At 47.7% G+C, this 17,075-nt stretch overlaps 1 protein-coding gene across 5 annotated transcripts in view; it reads right to left on the reverse strand.

Annotated features, from left to right (window-relative positions):
* Map3k9 (mitogen-activated protein kinase kinase kinase 9) overlaps positions 1 to 17,075 on the reverse strand; it is a 66,221-nt gene that overhangs the window by 29,060 nt on the left and 20,086 nt on the right. The window lies entirely within an intron of this gene.

The following is a 17,075-nucleotide window of genomic DNA, read 5'->3' on the forward strand; positions in this document are numbered from 1 at the left end:
GATAAGCATTAGTCACAGGGCCTCATGTCCACTGCCATCTCCTGCAGGTGCTGCCACTGTGCAGTGATGGCAGAAACACAATTTTAGCCCCCAACATGTTTATTCTGCAGCATCTCTTTGTTAGCATCATCTCAAGTCCCTCCAATGCATTTCAAGGTAGACATTTCAGGCTCAGCATCCCTATCCAAAAACTATTCAGAGGCCAAATCTATAAAGGTGAAACTCTGCTGGCCCCACACATGCGGGATACAGGGTACTCGACCTGCACAGAGCAGGGCTGGACCCCAGGAAGCTACTGCAGAGTGACAGAGGATCTGTGAGACATGCACGCCCTCCTGAGGAGCAGCCACCCGAGCTCCCTGCATCAAAGCACACCTAGGTTATACGCACCCACAGATCACAGGGACTGGAGATGCAGGCTGGATCATCAAAATGTTCAGTGTCTAGCCAGCTCTGTGACTTCTTACAGGCACATCCTACCCACCTTGTGACACCACGACACTGATAGCATCTACACACATTCATAGCTACCTTAGACGCATGAGGCCACATGCTGTGGGTTGGACACCACTGACATTCTTTTGCTTTATTTTGTGTTGTTTTGTTTTTTGAGATAGGGTCTCTCTGGCTGGGCTTAACTCCTAAACCAGACTAGCCTGGAACTCACAGAGGCCTGCCTCTGCCTCCCAAGTGTTGGGATTAAAGGTGTGTGCCACCACGCCCAGATCCACTGACATTCTTAAGAAAGCCTGTCTTTTGGGCTCTTAAGATTTTTGTCATAATTCAGGCAAGTCCCCTAACCAGTTGATAAATGTCTGGCAAACTGGAGTTTGGGGGATCAGAGACACACACATGCACACACTCATGACATCCTCAGTGAGCATGGTCAAGGAAAAGGAGTTGGTGCAGGGATGACTCCAAAGCACTGGCTTTCCTAGTCACGGTGGCCCCAACACCCATATGGTGGTTCCAGCCATGTAACCTGGTAAGAGATAATCAGGCTAAAAATCACCCCCAAATCTTGCTGACTAAGATGCCATACTGTAAACCACAGAACTCTGCTGAGTGGGGGACTAAGAAGCTGTCCAGATAAAGGCAAGACACACCTCCTTATCCAAAGTGGGATGGTTCGAAAGGCTTTGTGTGAGCATAGCCTCTGTAGCCGGTTATGTGAGCATAGCCTCTATAGCCGGGCATAGCCTCTATAGCTGGGCATAGCCTCTATAGCCGGGCATAGCCTCTATAGCTGGGCATAGCCTCTATAGCCCGACACAGCCTTGCCTGAATTTGTGTTAGTGAGACAGACTTCAGAGCAAGAAGAAAGGTTTCCTCTTCGCCCCTGTGAGGAAGAAACGTCTACAGACAGTGTAGCAATTAAATTATAAAAGTGATTCAGTTGGGCCCGGGAAACCAGTAAAAACAATACAAGTTAACTCTTAGTCCTGTGTGCCAAGACAACCTAGAGCCTTCCCGCTCTCCTTGCACTTACCTACCTAAGATGCCTTACATTGCAGACCCTGACAGTAAAGACCTTCTGCAGTGAGAGAGCAGGTGCTTCATCCATGACACAGCCACACCCTTCTCTCCACTTCTACTCCCATCCACTGAACTGTCACATACTGAAGGGGAGTGGCCCAAGGAGCTCCAGGTCCTATGTGCTTCTTAGAAAAACAGCAGTGTGCCCCAGGATTACCGGCAGCTTCAGAGTTGGAGTCTAGAAAGCAAACAACCCCACCCTAGACCTAATGGATGAACCCTCCCTCCTCCTCCACACTCTCTACTCCAGACACATCCCTCCCCATCCTGGCTTCCCCCACCCAGGTGCCTACGCAGATACAAAACAGGAGAAGGAAAAAAAAAACAAACCCTTCTTCTTTAGTGACAAAAACAAATAAACAAACAAACCCACAACAACAAAAACCCTTCCAGACTTTCTGAGGCAAAACAACAGGACAGCAGACATTCAAAGAGTTAGGCAAGTGACACTAAGGAAATCCCCCTCCCCCTTCCTGAATATACACTGTGTGAGATCAGTCTCCCAAAGCCCTAGGTGGCTGGGATAGGGTGCAACCAGATGTTTCGTATTAGTTGATCTGGATGCTTAAACGAGATGCAAGATTGATGGGGTAAGAATCAGCCACAAACCCTCTGTCAGCATTGGGTATACAGCTAGCTACAGGCCAGTCTCATCTGCTCGCCACTGTCCCACCCACCTCAGACTCAGCTGACCTTGCCCTTTGTGTACTCCATGACCTAGAGACCGACTCTCATCAACAGAGAGGGACTATAATCTGAAACCAGTCACTACCTGAGCAGGCAGTAGCAGGTCATAGTGTTCTGAAGCACTGGTCTTCCCAGCAGCAGGGCTCGTGAAAGCTTTCCTGTACAGGGCTGTTAGTTGAGATGAAATATGAAACAACCTGTTCCGGGCCATTTTCATCACCCACAAGGAAGTCCTGTAACCTTTAAGCAAATATCCCCCCATTCTTCTCTCCTCCCAGGCCCAATCTGCTGTGACCCCATGGTGAAGACTTCACGAAATAGAAAGCTACAGTATGATGTCTGCCTCACTTCCTCAGTGTTTTCAGGGTTGCCACATTATAACGTTTGTTAGTACCATGTTCCTCTTCATGGCTAATACTATTCCACTGTAATACATTCCTACTGTACACTACATAGCAGGACAGCTGCTCAGTTAGGATCAAACACTGTGTAACTGAACTTGGCTGCTCGCTGACATCATCTTTCTGAGTCCTTTAGTTGTCTCTAAGAAGTAGAAAGATGACACTCCCTGTTTCGTCCACGTCAAAGGAGATGTAAAGGGGAAGGGAGCAGAGTCCACATCTCTCAGCCACAGCCTTGTTCTCCATCTCCGTGCTATGTGATCCCGAGCCTGAAAGACATTCTGGCTTTCAGGCTCAACTCCGTTTCCTCAGTGCTACAGCTAATTAGCTCTCCCTCTCTGCTGCCCCATTGCTAGTTCTTCTTCAGCAGCTAAACCCAACTGCACACAATCCAACCGCTTGTACGTCTAAGCACTCCCTGCTGGGGTGTATGAGTGTCTATCATCTTTTCTAGAATGATGCGGAATCCGACCCCTGGAGAATAAAACCCTCATTCCCTTCTAGAATCCATGACATCTTGGTCCAGGAACCTTGCACAGGGGCCAGGCTCTTGGCAAGAACTCCCTCGTGCCTGGCCAGTTATTGACTGAGGTGTACCTGTGCATTTTCCTGACTATATTTTTAAAATGTTCATTTTAGACCTCGGCCAGGGGTTCCCCAGTGATTGATGTACCGGTGCAATATGGACTGTGGGCTACAGAAGGGGTAATCTGGAGATTCAGCCTGCATGCCTGCACCAGTTACTTAAGCATCCTGTGGCCATAATACCTGACAGAATCCACCTAAGGAAGAAAAATAATTATTCAGGTTCTCTACGTCAGAGGATCCACCCCAGCCTACCACAGTAAGGATGGCATGATGCTCACTGCAGAGGATCAAGAGGAAATAAGTCTTCACATTACAGCCCTGAAACTGAGCCACAACTTTTCAAACCCTGCTCTTAGCACCTACATACGACACTCAGGCCTCACGCCCCAAAGCCCAAAGGTCTATGACCTATTACTTTATAATGGGCTTCATGGGCTAGTTCTCCAGCTTAAAAAAAATTTGTATTTATCTGTGTGTGTGTGTGTGTGTGTGTGTGTGTAGATGTGCTCAGTGTGTGTGTTTGTGTGTGTATGTGTGTGCATTTGTGTGCACGTGTGTGTAGATGTACTCATGCTACAGCATGCAAGAACAAGTTAAAGGTTCCAGCTCCTTCCACGTAGTTCCTGGGGATCAAGCTTGGCCTTCCGTCCTCCTGACAGGCTCCTGCAGGCTCTGAGCCCTCTCCACAGCGGCTGCAGCCCCTTCTCTTTCCTCACTTGCTCTTTCCTACTCTTTGTTCTTCCTTGCTGAGCTTCCTGGCTGAGTCTTCTGACCCAGTGCAGGTTGTTTACTCCCTGCCATAGTTTTCTAAGTTCTAAAAGCTCCTCCTCATCTTTTCCTTTGTTTTGGGGGTAAGAAGTACAAGATCCTGGGCAGCAGCTGCTTCTGTTCTTGTTTCTTTTCTGCCACTTTCTTTTTTCCTGAAGGGCTTTTTCAGCCCGTGCTTTATAGTCTCTAGGGTACTTTGCTGAGTCAGGCTCATCTGCTGTGATTCAGCACAAAGCTATGCTTGAGTTCAGAGGTGCACTGCTCAAGTTTTAAATACTGAAACACACTGAAATATTTACACGGACAGTGATAGGGTGTTGGTGATTTCCTTCAAAATAAATGGTGGGAATGATCCAGTTACAGAGGAAGGAGAGCTGTGGGCTGGGACCTGACGAGGCAGAAGAGGATCCATGATGCCATTCTCCTCATGTGGGCATATGTCTTCCATAGGAAGAGGAAGAAGGGAAGAGGGAGGGAGAGAGAGGGAGAAGGAGGGAGAGAGGGGGGAAGGAGGGACAGGGAGGCATAGGGAGGGACAGGACGAAAGAGAAGGAGGGAGGAGGACACACCACAGCATCAATGCCTCTTCTACCCACAGGAGAACAATCTCTGAGTCTTAGCAAGGCAGAAAAAAGAAAACAGCACCAGGCATGAGCCAGGATGTGGGTCCTAGTGCCCCCTGTGATATCCTCTCTACAACTCCATTTCTCTACCTGACATTCTCAAAGTCTGTAATTCCCTGAAAGCTTCATCAGTCTTCCAGGACTCAGGCAAGCTCTGCCAACTGTCTTGAGGTAAGAAAGGTAAAACCCAAACTCAAGGGTAAAGATGAGTTGGGGGTGCGGGTGTGGTGGGCGTGGGTGAGGACTCTATGCCGGAGAGAAGCAAAACGCCCATGCCCTCACCTCTGCAGCCTTTAGGGCACCCAAGCTGACATTTGAGACATTTCATTCCTGCACCACAATGTCTCCAAGGGAAGAAGAGGGGTAAGCTAGAGCCCCAGCCACACCCAGAAGCCATGGGTACCCACAGAGCAGCTGCTAACGTGGAGGGACCTGTTGGCACTGACTCAGCAACAAGAGAGCCTGGTCAGGGCCCACTACCAGGCACACGGCACAGCCAGGACACATCCCCCAGCCCCTCCCGGTCCTGGCCCTCTGCCCACTCTAACCCTTTAGGCATGGCCAAGAGAGACCAGACTTGCTTACTGGGCAATGATTCACTGCCTAGACTCCCTGACTCCAGGCTCCAGCAGAGGTGTGGTGCTGCCTGAACAAAGCAGGGAGATAGCAGCAGGAGGCCCTGGCTGAGCTCCTGTCAGCAGAGTCTCACCAAGTTCCACCTGCATAGCCAGCAAAGCTAGGCTTCCCCATAAGCATTCACCTGTGGAGGGGTGGAGAAAATGGAGTCTTTGGGCACTAAGGATCGGCCCCTTCTTGGAACGGACAGGCAAACAGATAATAAGTACAAAGCCGGGAGTACTTGATGCAATAATTTCCCGGGGGCTCAGATGGAGCAAAGCTGAAGTGGAATGGCCTCTCCTGCATGGACCACAGGGTACTTGATGAAAGCATGTCTTGACTGAGTCAAACACAATCAAGGGATCATGAAATGTTTCTTTTAAATCTCCTCAGGCACTGAGCTGCAAATACTTGTTCTAGGGCCCTCCACTAGTCCCCGAGAAGCTATACTAGTGGTTTCTAATTTTTTATATAAACTATGTCCTTTCTAGACAATTTAGAAAAATGTCTTTATGATGCTACTTAACTTAGAGTGTACACTGACTTAGAGAAAGCAGTCACAGCTAAGGGTTCCGGGGCCTCAGTGCCAGGTTCTGCACTGAGTGATTTACACTCATCATCATCTTTAATCCTCTCAACAAACAGAAAGGCAGGTGTATCACTAAGCCGACTTTCAAATATGGAGCCTGGGATTCACACAGGCTGGTCTACAGGAAAAGCAGAAGCCAGATATAACCAAGTCCTCAGTCCAGGCTCCAGGTTACCATGCTACAGTGTGCAGCCGCAATAGGGCACTCTTTTGTAGTTGTTGGTTTTGGTTTTGGTTTTTAGAGACAGGGTTTTTCAGTGTAGCCCTGGGCATCTTGGAGCTCACTCTGTAGATCAGGCTGGCCTGGAACTCATATAGAGCTCTGCTTGCCTCGTCTCCAGATTGCTGGGATTAACCATGTGTGACACCATGCCCAGCCCCTAAGAGAACAGGTAAGCAGAGTTCACAATCCATCAATACACCAGCACCTATGCACACGTGAAAAACAGGAGAACTAGCCGTGCTTTCTACAGACATACAGCCATTGAGCAGCGCATCACAGCCCCTGAGGCAGTGACCTGTCTACTCAGGCCTTTTCCCATCAACGGGTGTCCCTAGGCCTCCAACTTTAGCAGCACTAACAGATGAGAGTGAGCTCTAAGTAAGGGTTGAAGGGTTAGAGTCAGCACTGTCAGTGAAAGAAGCCAAACTGAAACCAAAGCAGAAATGCACTGAGGCACCAGTGGTCTGGCAGCCTATGCTGGAAGGCCGGGAGTAATGACAGGAAAAGCCTGAACATCTATGACCCACTGCTGTCATCTCAGTGTCCTCTCTCCCTGCAGAGTAACAGGATCCACTGATACACAGTTCCAGAAGGGTATGGCGACTTACAGCATAATGCAGTCGGTCCAAAGATAGCCAGTTAACTATCGGTGTTAACTAACACTGGTATGCAGCTGAGGGCCTTTGGCCCTTGATGTTTACCCACCCCTAGTAGGCAGGAACCAGGACTAGGATATACGTCTCTAGCCCTAGCCCTGTGGTCCAGTATCCGCACCCCAGCTGAAGACTGAATGTTCTAACACACGAGCCTGTGAGAGGCATTTCACATTCAAACCACTGTGTATGTGGATTAAAGCTCCACGTCTAAACAAAAGCAACATCCTGGAACACAAGATCTTAGTACAGAGATGTGCAGAGCCACCCCCCCCCCCCCCCGTGCTGCCGTGAAGTGAACCAACCTGAAACATATGCTGCAGTGTATATTTTTAAAGCATTATGTCACAATCTATAATAAGTTTTGGTATAAACCTTTTTGCATGAAAAAGTCTGTATACTGAAAATACAAATGAATCAGGCACCATGCTAAGCCCTGGGAGTTGAAAAGGAAACTAAACTAGAATTCATAAAGATGTTTAACCAGCAGGAGAAAGCCAGAGACCTTCGCTATCTCGTATAAGCCACATATGTGCTTTGGTTCTTTCTAACTTTCCTTCTGTTTGTGTGTGTGGTGTGGTTTGGTTTTGGTTTTGGTTTAAACAGGAACCCAGTGTGCCCCTGGCTGGCCTCTAACTCACACTATGAGCCAAGGACGGCCTTGACCTCCAGATCCTTCTGTTCCTGCCTCTGAAGTACTGGGATTACAGACATGAATTGATATGCTCAGTCTCCTTCGTCCTTTTTGGAGAAGGCTATTTACTGTCAACCAGGGAACACTAGCTAGCCTTTAACTCCTCAGCTCTTGAAATCCTCCTGCCTCAGACTCCCAAGCAGCTGAGAATACAGGTGCATGCCACTGTGCCTGCCTACAGTTCTGTTTTGCCTTAAAGAGACTTTGCGATATTAAGCTTTACATTTAATTAATTATGCTATTGATGTGAAACAGATACCTAAGCATCAGTGACCTGCTTTGTTTCTTTAATTTAGATCATCACGTGCTACTTAAAATTCTTTTATTGGGGATAGATACAGCACTTGTTTACTGTGCACAAGGCCCTAATTTCAACCCCAATACAGCAACAATAAAAAATATGTCCAAAAGATGTAGTAGGGGCTGGGGAGGTGGCTTGTGGGTGAATGTACTTGCCATGAAATTAAGAGGGTCTGAGTCTGAATCCGGAGAACTCATGCCAAGGGGAGACACAGAGCCCGAGCATGTGTAACCCCAGGGCTCCTATGGGAAGATGGGAGGCAGAGCCAGGAGGACCCCAAGCTCACAGCCATCTCACCTGGCCCATACAGTAGAAAAACAAGAGACTCTATCTCAAATAATGTGGAAGGCGAAGACTGACACCCGAGGTTATCCTCTGACACACACGTGCACCACGACAAGCATGTGCATCCACATATACAAATGAAAACAGACAGACACACACACACAATATAGTCGGCAATTTAATACTAATTATAACTACATTATAAAACAGTGGTATGCAAAAAATAAAGTTCAATTTAAATTTTGACTATTCTGTCTGTCTGTCTTCTGTCACAGGAAAAGCATCTGAAAGACATATAGCTAAATGCTAACACGAGATCTCTGTGTAATGGAGTCCAGGTGACAGGTTTTCTCTATGTTTATCCATACTGTCTAACTCATCACATTTCTACATGTAGTTATATTACCATCAAGTGTTAAGTCACATAATAATCGCAGTGGCTACTATTTCTTGCACACCTTCAGTATCCCAGGGACACTACACAGCTTCCTGTACGTAGTGCTGGATCACTCTTTTTGGCATCCCTGCAAGCTGCATAGCATCACCATTTCACCCATGAGAAAGCTGGGACTCAAAGTAAAGTATCTTTTCCACATCTGAGAGCCAGGCCTGGAATGTCACTCTGGCGCCTCAGGCCGTGCTCCCCTAGCACCCTACAGTGCTCCTCCCACACAGGTCAATACCGAGCAGTTATGTCTCTACAATACCCTCTGTCTATGTACAGCACTGGGACCATCCTCTTGGCATGGGATAGTCTCAGATTATATAAAACTGGGCAGAAACCTCCTCTAATCCTGAAGTTTCGAATCTAAACAAACTGGTGCTTGCAACCCTGCTGGGCACACACTATACCCCTGCTGGACACACACAGTACCCACACTGGACACACACACCAATCCTGTGAGACACACCACCCCTGCTGGATACATACACCACCCCCACAGAACACACCACCCCTGCTGGACACACACACCACCCCTGCTGGACACACCACCCCTACAGATAGCTTTCTGCATAGCACTGTCCAGGTGACAGGTGATTCTCATTGATGTGGTAAAGAAAGAAAACCTGCATTTAGAAAGGAAGAAAAGTATCAGAGAAACTACCTGTACTGGCTAGTTTTGTGTCAACTTGACACAGCTGGAGTTATCACAGAGAAAGGAGCTTCAGTTGAGGAAATGCCTCCATGAGATCCAACTGTAAGGCATTTTCTCAATTAGTGATCAAGGGGGAAAGGCCCCTTGTGGGTGGGGCCATCTCTGGGCTGGTAGTCTTGGGTTCTATAAGAGAGCAGGCTGAGCAAGCCAGGTGAGGCAAGCCAGTAAAGAACATCCCTCCATGGCCTCTGCATCAGCTCCTGCTACCTGACCTGCTTGAGTTCCAGTCCTGACTTCCTTTGGTGATGAACAGCAGCATGGAAGTGTAAGCCGAATAAACCCTTTCCTCCCCAACTTGCCTCTTGGTCATGATGTTTGTGCAGGAATAGAAACCCTGACTAAGACACTACCGAAGTTATTACTGACCCTGATTCTGCTCCTCAGGGCAGATCTCCTTCTATCGGAACTCTAGGGATCTTAGCCTAAAAGCAAACTAGTAGAATACTTTTGGTGTCAGCCTTTTCTACCTAGGTTCATTGTAAGTCTCATAAGGACAATCTGTCCAGGTGCAGTGGTGAACGCTTGCTGGCAGACATTTCTCCAGTCATCCAGGCGCTATTCAGGACAAGTATGCACTAAAAGCAGTAGGGTCAAGGCAAGACATTAGCTTGAATAAGAACAACAGTGCTGGTGGGCAGGTCAAACAAGGCTCTCACACCAGCGGTGAAGCCATTAGAGAGGTCTGAGGTTGGCTGTGAGTGGTATGCCAGATCCTGCAAACTCTACATGACCTGCTCTACTGTCAAATGCATGCAAACCATCGGAACATCAGTGTTGTACTGGCTGCCAAACCTGAGATGCTGACAAAGGCAAGCATAAGATGGAACAACGCAGAGGATCCTAGGACCCTGAAAGCCGTCTTCTTCCACGAGAAGGTCACTCACACAATGAGAATGTGCAACCTGCAAGCCTCACACAGCTAAGGATCAAACATACATCATCAATCCAGGACCTCCTCCATCTTGACTTCCAGAATCTTCTCCCATCAGTTCTTCAGACCCTAGGCTTCAAGACAAGACTGACCCATCTCTCATTCCCTACTGACCCTGTGTAAGCCAGCCATTTTGGCTATGCAGCCCTCTTGGCCTCTTGGCCCCAGGTTGCCTCTCTTGGTTGGTGGCTCCTCTCTTGCTCTCCCTCCCCCCTCTCCTCTCAAGAGGAGACAAGATAGGGAACTGATGTATTTATAGGTCGAAATTCATCAGCCTTGAAAAGGGGCCTGGCCAGTCCCAGCTTCCCATGGGGACTTTACTTTCATCTCCCTGGCCTCTGAAGCCCTTCCCATCGCTCCCACCCTTGCTGAGAAAAAGCTGCTTGTGATCCAAACAGAAAAGGTAGTGCCAGCTCCCAGCTCAAGTCTCCCAGCACGTCTCCTCTCCCTCTCTCATCCCAAAATATAACTGGTCCAAAAGATGTCAGTTTAGACATCTACAGCCATTGCTATTTTGTGTAAATTAAGTCCAGATAACTCAGCTGGGGCTTGAGCCCTGAGCCCAGCTGGATACAAGCATCACTAGTGGGAAACAGAAGCAGGGCTTCCAACAGCCGCTGTCTTAATGGAGGGCAGGGATGGGTGAAGAATCAGCTCACACACCTTCCTGCCCTGCTTCCTTCTCCCACTTTCTGAGCTCGGACTGAGCAGGGCCAGCCTGATTCTTCGGCCCTGGCACACCCAGCTATAAACAGGATAAGAATAACTATGAAAGAGGAAGCAAACTGGACCCTTGCTGGTTTTGTCAGCACGTTCCTCTTTCCTGGCACGATGACACGGTGTGTGGCTGCTGCACAGACTCCCCAGCAACTCTAAGCTCTGCTTCCTTGGTGAGCACAGAAGAATGCATGGTTCGTGCTCACATGAGCCCCCCACCACCTGTGCTTTTCTGCAGGATGATTTCAGCATTTCTGCTGCAGGCTGGACTCTCCTTGGGCCTGAGGCTCCTCATAACTATGGAGTTTGAAGAAATGGTTCTGTACAGCTTCTAAGTTCTGTACAGAAAAGACAGTGCAGTTCCTACCTTGTTCTGAGTACTTTTGCTGGCAGCCTTGAGCTACCACAGAAGGTGGAGGGCCCTGAGAGGGCCACGCCATGATCCTAGCCTTCAAAGCCTCCTGGCCCAGGCACCAGACTGACAGGAAACAGTTTCTCTACCTGTGGCCTCACTCTGAGTCTCTGCGGCTAAAGCCTAGGCCACCAAGAAGTAGGGATAAGACATCCTCCTGAGCCTTTACAGATTCCTGACCCAAGTTCCCGCCAGCATAATGAAAGGCTCTCATTCTGGCTGGCAGCAGGAATGAAAACAGTGGATGGCAACTGGAAAGTTTAGTTCTAGCTGCTGCCACTAGAGAAGCGGGTGCTCTTAGAAACACGATCTGTAGTGTAGGAAAGCGGCATTAGCTTGGTGCCAGGTACTACGTTAATAGCTTACAGCCACAATAGTAGGGTTGTCCTCATTACAGAAAAACAAAAAAAAAAAAAAAACAAAAAAAAAAAGAGTTCAGAGATCGAGAGCTTTGCTCAAGGCCAGACTACTTAATTGAGACCCCACAGCACTGAAACGGGCTACACGAAGACAAGTTGTCTACATAAAAGACTTATCTATGTGGAAGAATATGTTCTCGCTCAATATTTCCTGTTTGGGAATTTCCTGTTTTGCAGCATAACATCAAAGAACACAGCCCTACCACTGATGGGGCAAGTCCCCTTCCCTGTTACCTACCCACCCTATTACCAATACCTCCTAAATCTTACCCCATAGTTTGCAAAGACCTACTTGTCCCATCAAGGCCTTGCTCTGAACTCTCCTTCTGCCATCTCTAAAGCCATATATCTTTAGCAAACTGTTTTGTACTGTGCCACATAGTTCTGGTTGTCTGAGTGTGTTTACACAGTCGGCCTCCAGAGGACTAAAAGAGTGGGATGGAAGGAATGCCTACGCTATGCAGAAGACAGGTGACACACTGAAATTCCTACAACAGCAACACAATAGCAAGCACACCCCATGTTCATTAAAACTTGCCAGGTAATCAAACTGGTTAAGAACCATAACTCATGCACAATGCAAACGCTCCAGGCTGTCACCTGCACAACACCCAGGATATGGAGAAGAGAAAGGATCTGAAGGCCGCAGAAGCGGCACCATATACCACAGATACCACAGACCTTGGGGGCAAGGAGGCCCAAAGGCTCGAAACATTGGGAGGTACCATTCTGAACCACTATGTGTCTTTAATGGCTGTGGAAGGATGTGAGATACAGAGTAAGTGTTCCTATGAATTCTCCTTATCTTCTCTGTCCAAGAGCAAGGAGGCCAGTTTCAGTCTTTTCTCACTCACTGTCCTTCACATTATGCTGTGGAATCTCCATGACATCTCCATGGCAAGCCCTGTTTCTCAAGAGGCAGTCCCTGGATGTGGGCAGGTCAGGAGGCATTGAGTGTTTTGGCTTAGCTCAGCTCCAGAGGAGCAATCTGCTTCCTTATTGGAGACATACCATAAGTAACCAGAATGTCCAACTTGTGTGGTTGGGCAAACTCAGAACCATATGGATTCTTTAGGTGGAGTGTCCGGGGCAGAGGAAGGACGGTCTGTGTTTTACTCCTGTGGGAATGCACTAGGCCTAACAAACTGCTAAGGAAGGGTTCTAATGCCTCACTCCCTGTCCATAATGAACTCCCAGGTGAAGAGAGGAGTCTTAAAATATTTCTCTTAGTGGTAAGGGGATGAATCATGGATGAAGGTCACAAAAATAAGAAAGGAAGGAAGGAAGGAAGGAAAGAAGGGAGGGAGGGAGGGAGGGAGGGAGGATATAAAGGGCACAGGGACAATAACAGCATAGCAAGAGATTCCTAAAGGTAGTAGTGGAACCCTTAACTTGGCAGCAAGCAACAGAAGTTAACTGGACTTAAGGCCCACTCAACAAAAGGGAAATATGTTATGCCTGATACTAGAAATCCGGTTTAGCCTGGTACTAGAAATCCGGTTTACTACCCAGGGCTAGTAAGGTCATGGATCTTTGAGGAGAAACTCCTGTTACCACTTTACCAACCCAGCACGATGTGTAACTGCAGTCTGCATATCTATCCCATGCTCACAGGCAAGGAAAGCTCCCAGCAGTCATCAAGAAGGTTTTCTTTACAGTAATATGGAGAGAAAGCACTTCAGAAAGCCATAACTGCTCAAAGCAGAGAGAACAACTAACTGACCATGGGGTGCCCAGCCCCAGTGATGCAACTACAACACAACACAACACTGGCACCTACAGCTCAGGATGTCTAGGAAAAAGGGGAAGATTTTAAGAGCCAGAGGACCAAGAAATCTGCTGTGAGACTATGCCTCCTAGAAATAACAGGGAAGCTGTACCTTTAATATCTAAGTAATATGGCTGCCTAAACAAGACCCAAACAAGGACACCACCAATGGACATGCCAATGTGGAAAGCAGAAATCTCACAGGCTCCCATTCCAAACAAAAGAACTACAGGCAACCAGTGACTGCTCCGCGTGTGCGCGAGTGTGTGTGCGTGTGTGTGTGTGTGTGCGTGTGTGTGTGTGTGTGTGTGTGTGTGTAAGGGAGAGGAGGAAGGGGGAGGGGGAGGGAAGGAGAAGAGGGAAATGGGGGAGGGAGAGAGAGAGAATATGGATTTTCCCCAGGATAAGCCCCCAGTTGGTTATCCAATACCAAGCTGTCCCTGAAATACACATGCAAGCAACACTATACAGACTCAGAAGGCTTTATTTATATATTTATGGGCGTATACATACGTGTGTACACATATGTATAAGGCAAAAACTTTGAGGTGGAGCGTGAGAGAAGCTGAAGGGAGAACAGGGAGCAGGGAATGATGATTTTTTTTATTAGATATTTTCTTTATTTACATTTCAAATGCTATCCCGAAAGTCCCCCAAAACCTCTCCCCACCCTGCTCCCCTACCTACCCACTCCCACTTCTTGGCCCTGGCGTTCCCCTGTACTGGGGCATATAAAGTTTGTAATACCAAGGGGCCTCTCTTCCCAATGATGGCTGACTAGGCCATCTTCTGATACATATGCAGCTAGAGTCAAGAACTCCGGGGTACTGGTTAGTTCATATTGTTGTTCCACCTATAGGGTTGCAGTTCCCTTCAGCTCCTTGGGTGCTTTCTCTAGCTCCTCCATTGGGGCCCTGTGTTCCATCCTATAGATGACTGTGAGCATTCACTTCTGTATTTGCCAGGCACTGGCATAGCCTCATACGAGACAGCTATATCAGGGTCTCTTCAGCAGATGAATTTTTATTTAATTTAGTAAAATGTAGTATCTTATGACCCAATTTTAAAAGATACATACACAAACAGGCACATATAGATACCCTGAAAGGCTCTATTAATAATGCTGCATCTAGAAGCCATTGATAATTAAACAAAAATTTCAGTTCCAGGTACGGCTAAAGAAGTCTTAGAGGCTCCTGCCACCCTTCTTGGTTACCCACCAGACTAGACAGTTAGACTCCATTCCCTCGGACACTATTCACCTTGAGATTAAGAATAAAGAAGTCCAGCTGGAAGACACGGAAGCTTCTCCCTGCTGGCTGTCATGGTGGCAGAAGCTATCAGCAGTTGCTGAGAGAGAAAAGGTATCAGCAGTCGGACCAGCTGTGAACCTTACAAACCACGGTAGCAAACTGACAGCAAAGCATACACAACTCAACAACACTGGCAACAGGCGTTCTCAGTGTAACCAATCCCTCTCTGGCTGGACTTAAGGCCTGGCTGTGGGCTATAAACCCAAGCTTGGATTTATAAACCCAGTAAAAAGCAAACCAACAAGAGCTGCCCTCTAGCTATTTGTTTATGCTCGCAGACAAGTGCTGCTCTCAGCCTTAATCAGGGAACTCTTCTCTCCAGAAGATTTACAGTGACTGCAAAGATGGAGCGCAGCAGGCAGTGCTGACTGCCCAGGCCTAAGCAGCACAGCTATGCCATCCCTTCTAAGGCTAGGGAACACTGCAGAAGAGAGGGCACACAGAATCTAAAGAACGGAAGACATGGAGAAGGACAGTAAGACTCTATCTTCTGGGTAAGCCACAACATGTGCAATCACGAACTGACACCAGCTGCTGTTGTGTCATCCGGTCTGCACCAGACTGGGCTCACTGACAGGCAGGTGTGGGTCCACGAGGAGCTCAAAAAGCTTAGCCCCTTAAGGATGAACGACTGGCTAAGAACAGATTCTGGGATACGGGCATTTACTGCCTTCAGCTGTGTACCGACCAGTGAGGCATAGCTCCTAGTGGATGGCCACACACACAGTCCTGGTTAAAATCAGTGGGGCACAAAATTAAAAAAAAATATATGAATCTGCATAGTGATGGGTGGGGGATAAAATACATTAGGAAACTGCTGATGAATACATGTAATTAGCTATGTAATTAGCTGGAAAATAAAAGTGGATGACTGTCCCCCTTCCCCCAAGAAAAACTTTATTCTTCAGAGGCTGAACTTTACTCTTCAGGAAAGTCAGCCTCTTCTCCAACTGCACACCAAATACAGCACCAAAAAGCTTGTAAGGAGCCTACAGTTGGACAGATTCATGGCTCGTATAACCTAGTCTCACCTAAACTAAAAACTCACACGCAAGAACCCCAGGGCAGAGCTGTGTCCACTCAGGAGGAAAGGGAAGGCATTTTAAATTAAGTTTGTCTGACTCTCATTTTTCCTCAGCATCCAGAGAAACATGGCTTCCGATGCTCCCTTTAAACCCCACTCAGTGTCCTCCACTGCCAGCTCAAAGTCCTTGAAAGACTGTCTCCAGGGCTGGCTATGGACACAGCACCTGAGAGGCCCTAAGTTCAAAGCCCAGACATGGATGCTTACACTTACACACGCAGAGCCTCTGCCACGCCAATTTCACAGGATTCTAGTCTCTGTTCCCAGTCTTTTCCTTCCACCACAGAAGTTCAAAAGTTGCAGAGCATCGAGGCCAAGATTCTCCCCATGAGCCTCGGCTGTCAGCTGAGGATGTCTCTGCTGACAGCAGGGTGCTGTCTCACCAGCAACAGTCCAAATGGAAGCATTAGGAATGAATGCTGAAGTCAAAGTTTTCTCTCACAGCATTAAACCAAACATGTGAGTGGGCACCGCAGGGCACACTCCATTGGCTCTCCTCTCTGAAGCACAGCCACACTGGCCTGAGAAGACACTGCTCCCAGGAGGCTGCCTCCCCACCGCAGACGTCTGAATGACCCCAGTCTCTAACAAGGGTGGCCAAACTCAGCTCAGAGTTTACATTTTCTTTTCCGGTTATTGTTTTTTTAATTCCATAAACAATTATCTGAAACCTAGCTATACCTTCTTGGTTTAAATAAAAATAAAAATCCACAGAAACTCAAGTGAAAACAAGAGCCCAGTAGAGTAAGGACAGAAGTGACATAACATAGAAACGTTAGCCTAGCTTTTGGAGAGCCATTTGTACGAGCAACTTTGGTCCAGAAGAAATATAAACAAAATCAAAACTGAGATTCATTATTGTGCTTTTGGAGGGGCCAGGGGCAAGGGGCCTGGGCAGAAGGGGATGTGAGGGTTTGTATTTTGGGACCATGATCTGAAAGTGACAGAAGTCTCTGGGGAGGAGAGGGGCACTCCTGTAGTTCCTAATGTAAGAACAAACAACACCACAGAGGCCCCAAGACTAGGTTTTAAGGCCCAGGTCAAACTACATCACACTGGATTCTGGGTCAGAAGTGTGTTCTACGCCTACACAGCCTCCTATTACGCCTTGCTCCAGAGCATAGAGGAACTCTATCCAGGCAGGTAAGAGCTCCAGACTCAGGCTTTGCCATTATCTCGCTGTATGCTCTTAGGCAAAGTATTCAAAGCCAGTGAACCTCAGTTTTCTCTGATCTAAAATGAGGAAACTACCAGCTGTCTTAGTGTGAAGTATCTCAGGTCGATACTGTTTCAAATAAGAATGTTTTT

Source organism: Mus musculus, chromosome 12 (assembly GCF_000001635.26).
Source record: "Mus musculus strain C57BL/6J chromosome 12, GRCm38.p6 C57BL/6J".
Taxonomy (NCBI): domain Eukaryota; kingdom Metazoa; phylum Chordata; class Mammalia; order Rodentia; family Muridae; genus Mus; species Mus musculus.